The following is a 5,760-nucleotide window of genomic DNA, read 5'->3' as shown; positions in this document are numbered from 1 at the left end:
AAATTCATTTCTGCAAATAAGTAAATCCAATCTATTTTGAGAGTTTTGAAAAAACAACATTCAGTTGAAATTCACTCAAGAAATTGACTTCAGTAAGATAATGGAACCATGTCAAAGAATCTGAAAAGTTAGGCTCGTCCAGGATTTGAACCAGGGACCTCTCGCACCCAAAGTGAGAGTCATAGAATCATCAAGTAAGCATGTTTTATTTGATTTCTTAACTGTTTTTATGTGAAAATTGTATTATTTTAAAGCAGTCACTAATGTATACAAGGAGGAAATATTAGCATAAATAAAATATTTCCTAATAGTCAATAATTTTCTAAGTATACTTGCTTGGAAATTGCTGTGCAAAGTTTTATGATGCCCAGCAGAGTTTTTCTGATGGATAAAACCCAAGACATGTCACATGCTATGTGCAGGTAAGTACTTACAAATAATATCAGCAGTTTGACAAAAAACAAAATTCAATTCTGCAAATAAGTAAATCCAATATATTTTGAGAGTTTTGAAAAAACAACATTCAGTTGAAATTCACGCTTGAAATTTACTTCAATAAGTCCATGTCAAAGAATCTGAAAATTTGGGCTTGTCCACGATTTGAACCTGGGACCTCTCGCATCCTAAGTGAGAATCATAACCCTATACCATCAAGCCTCCTACCAGAACATATTTCTATTGGTTTTTCAATTGATTTAAAGAAAATAGCTTTTTGTTTTTAAAAACACCATACACATTTATGTAAAAATGAATTTGTAGAATAAATAAAATATTTCCTTATGGTCCAGTAGATAGTTTTCTAAGTATACATATAGGAAAAGTGCAGGTACAAGATTTGTGAGTGCCTACAGAGTTTGGACTTTTCTCATAGACGAAGCTAAAGACTTGTCATATGCAATGTACAAATCATGCTTCCAGACACAGAAGAAAGGCAAAAGAAAACCTTGCAATTTCATTTTTGAACTTTTTGTGTTTCAAAATGAGACTATTCTTTTAAAACATTCAAAGCTATCTAGACAGTAGGGAACCTGCAGTTTTCCTAATATACCACAATACAGTTGAAATTTGAATAAGTATGCTCTTATTTTTAGAACAACTAAAATGTTTCCGTAAGATTCTATTGATAGTTTTCTTTGTGTGCTTATTTGGAAAGTGCAGTGACAAGATTTAAAAATGGCTACAGAGTTTGGACTTGTCTGATCGATAAAACCCAAGACTTGTCAAAAGCTATGTGTAAATCATGCATAAATAGAAGAAAGGCAATTGAAAAATGATGAATGCAAGATTCATAAGTATTTACAATTTCTATTGGGAGTATGGCAAAAACAAAACTCAGTTGATGCTATTGACTTAGCCAATTGAGAAAATCAGATATATAAAAACCATGAGATGCACCGTACTAAAGAAATAGAGGGCTCGTCTGGGATTTGAACCAGGGACCTCTCGCACCCAAAGCAAGAATCATACCCGTAGACCAATGAGCCAAATGAAATAAGTCTGTTTTATTTGATTTCTTAACTGTTTTTATGTAAAAATTGTATTATTATAAAGCAGTCACTAATGTATACAAGGTGGAAATATTAGAATAAATAAAATATTTCCTAATAGTCAATATTTTTCTAAGTATACTTGCTTGGAAATTGCTGTGCAAAGTTTTATGATGCCCAGCAGAGTTTTTATGATGGATAAAACCCAAGACATGTCACATGCTATGTGCAGATAAGTACTTACAAATAATTTTAGCAGTTTGACAAAAAACAAAATTCAATTGTGCAAATAAGTAAATCCAATCTATTTTGAGAGTTTTGAAACAACAACATTCAGTTGAAATTCACTCTGGAAATTGAATTCAATAAGATAATGGAACCATGTCTAAGTATCTAAAAATTTGGGCTCGTCCGGGATTTGAACCCGTGACCTCTTGCACCCGAAGTGAGAATCATAGAGTCATCAAGTAAGCATGTTTAATTTGATTTCTTAACTGTTTTTATGTGAAAATTGTATTATTTTAAAGTAGTCACTAATGTATACAAGGTGGAAATATTAGAATAAATGAAATATTTCCTAATAGTAAATAATTTTCGAAGTATACTTGCTTGGAAATTGCTGTGCAAAGTTTTATGATGCCAGCAGAGATTTCTGATGGATAAAACCCAAGACATGTCACATGCTATGTGCAGATAAGTACTTACAAATAATTTTAGCAGTTTGACAAAAAACAAAATTCAATTGTGCAAATAAGTAAATCCAATCTATTTTGAGAGTTTTGAAAAAACAACATTCAGTTGAAATTCACTCAGGAAATTGACTTCAATAAGATAATGGAACCATGTCAAAAAATCTGAAAAGTTGGGCTCATCCAGGATTTGAACCCTGGACCTCTCGCACCCATAGTGAGAGTCATAGAATCATCATGTAAGCATGTTTTATTTGATTTCTTAACTGTTTTTATATGAAAATGGTATTCTTTTAAAGCAGTCACTAATGTATACAAGGAGGAAATATTATCATAAATAAAATATTTCCTAATAGTCAATATTTTTCTAAGTACACTTGCTTGGAAATTGCTGTGCAAAGTTTTATGATGCCCAGCAGAGTTTTTCTGATGGATAAAACCCAAGACATGTCACATGTTATGTGCAGGTAAGTAATTACAAATAATTTTAGCAGTTTGACAAAAAACAAAATTCAATTGTGCAAATAAGCAAATCCAATCTATTTTGTGAGTTTTTAAAAAATAGTATTCAGTTGAAGATTTTGCTCAGGAAATTGACTTCAATAAGATAATGGAACCATGTCAAAGAATCTGAAAATTTGGCCTCGTCCATGATTTGAACCTGGGACCTCTCGCACCCTAAGTGAGAATCATAACCCTATACCAACAAGCCACCTACCTGAACATTTTTCTATTGATTTTTCAATTGATTTAAAGAAAATAGCTTTTTGTTTTTAAAAACACCATACACATTTATGTAAAAATGAATTTGTAGAATAAATAAAATATTTCCTTATGGTCCAGTAGATAGTTTTCTAAGTATGCATATAGGAAAAGTGCAGGGACAAGATTTGCGAGTGCCTACAGAGTTTGGACTTCTCTCATGGACGAAGCTAAAGACTTGTCATATGCAATGTACAAATCATGCTTCCAGAGACAGAAGAATGGCAAAAGATAACCTTGCAATTTCATTTTTGAACTTTTTGTGTTTCAAAATGAGACTATTCTTTTAAAACATTCAAAGCTATCTAGACAGTAGGGAACCTGCAGTTTTCCTAATATACCACAATACAGTTGAAATTTGAATAAGTATGCTCTTATTTTTAGAACAACTAAAATGTTTCCGTAAGATTCTATTGATAGTTTTCTTTGTGTGCTTATTTGGAAAGTGCAGTGACAAGATTTAAAAATGGCTACAGAGTTTGGACTTGTCTGATCGATAAAACCCAAGACTTGTCAAAAGCTATGTGTAAATCATGCATAAATAGAAGAAAGGCAATTGAAAAATGATGAATGCAAGATTCATAAGTATTTACAATTTCTATTGGGAGTATGGCAAAAACAAAACTCAGTTGATGCTATTGACTTAGCCAATTGAGAAAATCAGATATATAAAAACCATGAGATGCACCGTGCTAAAGAAATAGAGGGCTCGTCTGGGATTTGAACCCGGGACCTCTCGCACCCAAAGCAAGAATCATACCCCTAGACCAACGAGCCAAATAAAATAAGTCTGTTTTATTTGATTTCTTAACTGTTTTTATGTAAAAATTGTATTATTTTAAAGCAGTCACTAATGTATACAAGGTGGAAATATTAGAATAAATAAAATATTTCCTAATAGTCAATATTTTTCTAAGTATACTTGCTTGGAAATTGCTGTGCAAAGTTTTATGATGCCCAGCAGAGTTTTTCTGATGGATAAAACCCAAGACATGTCACATGCTATGTGCAGATAAGTACTTACAAATAATTTTAGCAGTTTGACAAAAAACAAAATTCAATTGTGCAAATAAGTAAATCCAATCTATTTTGAGAGTTTTGAAAAAACAACATTCAGTTGAAATTCACTCAGGAAATTGACTTCAATAAGATAATGGAACCATGTCAAAAAATCTGAAAAGTTGGGCTCATCCAGGATTTGAACCCGGGACCTCTCGCACCCATTGTGAGAGTCATAGAATCATCAAGTAAGCATGTTTTATTTGATTTCTTAACTGTTTTTATATGAAAATGGTATTCTTTTAAAGCAGTCACTAATGTATACAAGGTGGAAATATTATCATAAATAAAATATTTCCTAATAGTCAATATTTTTCTAAGTATACTTGCTTGGAAATTGCTGTGCAAAGTTTTATGATGCCAGCAGAGATTTCTGATGGATAAAACCCAAGACATGTCACATGTTATGTGCAGGTAAGTAATTACAAATAATTTTAGCAGTTTGACAAAAAACAAAATTCAATTGTGCAGATAAGCAAATCCAATCTATTTTGTGAGTTTTTAAAAAATAGTATTCAGTTTAAGATTTTACTCAGGAAATTGACTTCAATAAGATAATGGAACCATGTCAAAGAATCTGAAAATTTGGCCTCGTCCATGATTTGAACCTGGGACCTCTCGCACCCTAAGTGAGAATCATAACCCTAGACCAACAAGCCACCTACCTTAACATTTTTCTATTGATTTTTCAATTGATTTAAAGAAAATAGCTTTTTGTTTTTAAAAACACCATACACATTTATGTAAAAATGAATTTGTAGAATAAATAAAATATTTCCTTATGGTCCAGTAGATAGTTTTCTAAGTATGCATATAGGAAAAGTGCAGGGACAAGATTTGCGAGTGCCTACAGAGTTTGGACTTCTCTCATGGACGAAGCTAAAGACTTGTCAAATGCAATGTACAAATCATGCTTCCAGACACAGAAGAAAGGCAAAAGATAACATTGCAATTTCATTTTTAAACTTTTTGTGTTTCAAAATTAGACTATTCTTTTAAAACATTCAAATCTATCTAGACAGTAGGGAACCTGCAGTTTTCCTAATATACCACAATACAGTTGAAATTTGAATAAGTATGCTCTTATTTTTAGAATAACTAAAATGTTTCCGTAAGATTCTATTGATAGTTTTCTTTGTGTGCTTATTTGGAAAGTGCAGTGACAAGATTTAAAAATGGCTACAGAGTTTGGACTTGTCTGATCGATAAAACCCAAGACTTGTCAAAAGCTATGTGTAAATCATGCATAAATAGAAGAAAGGCAATTGAAAAATGATGAATGCAAGATTCATAAGTATTTACAATTTCTATTGGGAGTATGGCAAAAACAAAACTCAGTTGATGCTATTGACTTAGCCAATTGAGAAAATCAGATATATAAAAACCATGAGATGCACCGTACTAAAGAAATAGAGGGCTCGTCTGGGATTTGAACCCGGGACCTCTCGCACCCAAAGCAAGAATCATACCCCTAGACCAACGAGCCAAATAAAATAAGTCTGTTTTATTTGATTTCTTAACTGTTTTTATGTAAAAATTGTATTATTTTAAAGCAGTCACTAATGTATACAAGGTGGAAATATTAGAATAAATAAAATATTTCCTAATAGTCAATATTTTTCTAAGTATACTTGCTTGGAAATTGCTGTGCAAAGTTTTATGATGCCCAGCAGAGTTTTTCTGATGGATAAAACCCAAGACATGTCACATGCTATGTGCAGATAAGTACTTACAAATAATTTTAGCAGTTTGACAAAAAACAA

General features: G+C 31.8%; 2 non-coding genes across 2 annotated transcripts; both read right to left on the bottom strand.

Annotated features, from left to right (window-relative positions):
- Positions 1 to 3,643: 3,643 nt before the first annotated feature.
- Positions 3,644 to 3,715, bottom strand: TRNAP-UGG (transfer RNA proline (anticodon UGG)). The gene has a single exon. It is a non-coding gene; the product is annotated as a tRNA-Pro (tRNA).
- A 1,696-nt stretch (positions 3,716 to 5,411) lies between these two features.
- Positions 5,412 to 5,483, bottom strand: TRNAP-UGG (transfer RNA proline (anticodon UGG)). Its single transcript has one exon. It is a non-coding gene; the product is annotated as a tRNA-Pro (tRNA).
- Positions 5,484 to 5,760: the final 277 nt, after the last annotated feature.

This window comes from Taudactylus pleione, unplaced genomic scaffold (genome assembly GCF_031769625.1).
Source record: "Taudactylus pleione unplaced genomic scaffold, aTauple2 ptg000317l, whole genome shotgun sequence".
In the NCBI taxonomy this organism is placed as follows: domain Eukaryota; kingdom Metazoa; phylum Chordata; class Amphibia; order Anura; family Myobatrachidae; genus Taudactylus; species Taudactylus pleione.
This window is presented reverse-complemented; position numbering and strand designations above follow the sequence as displayed.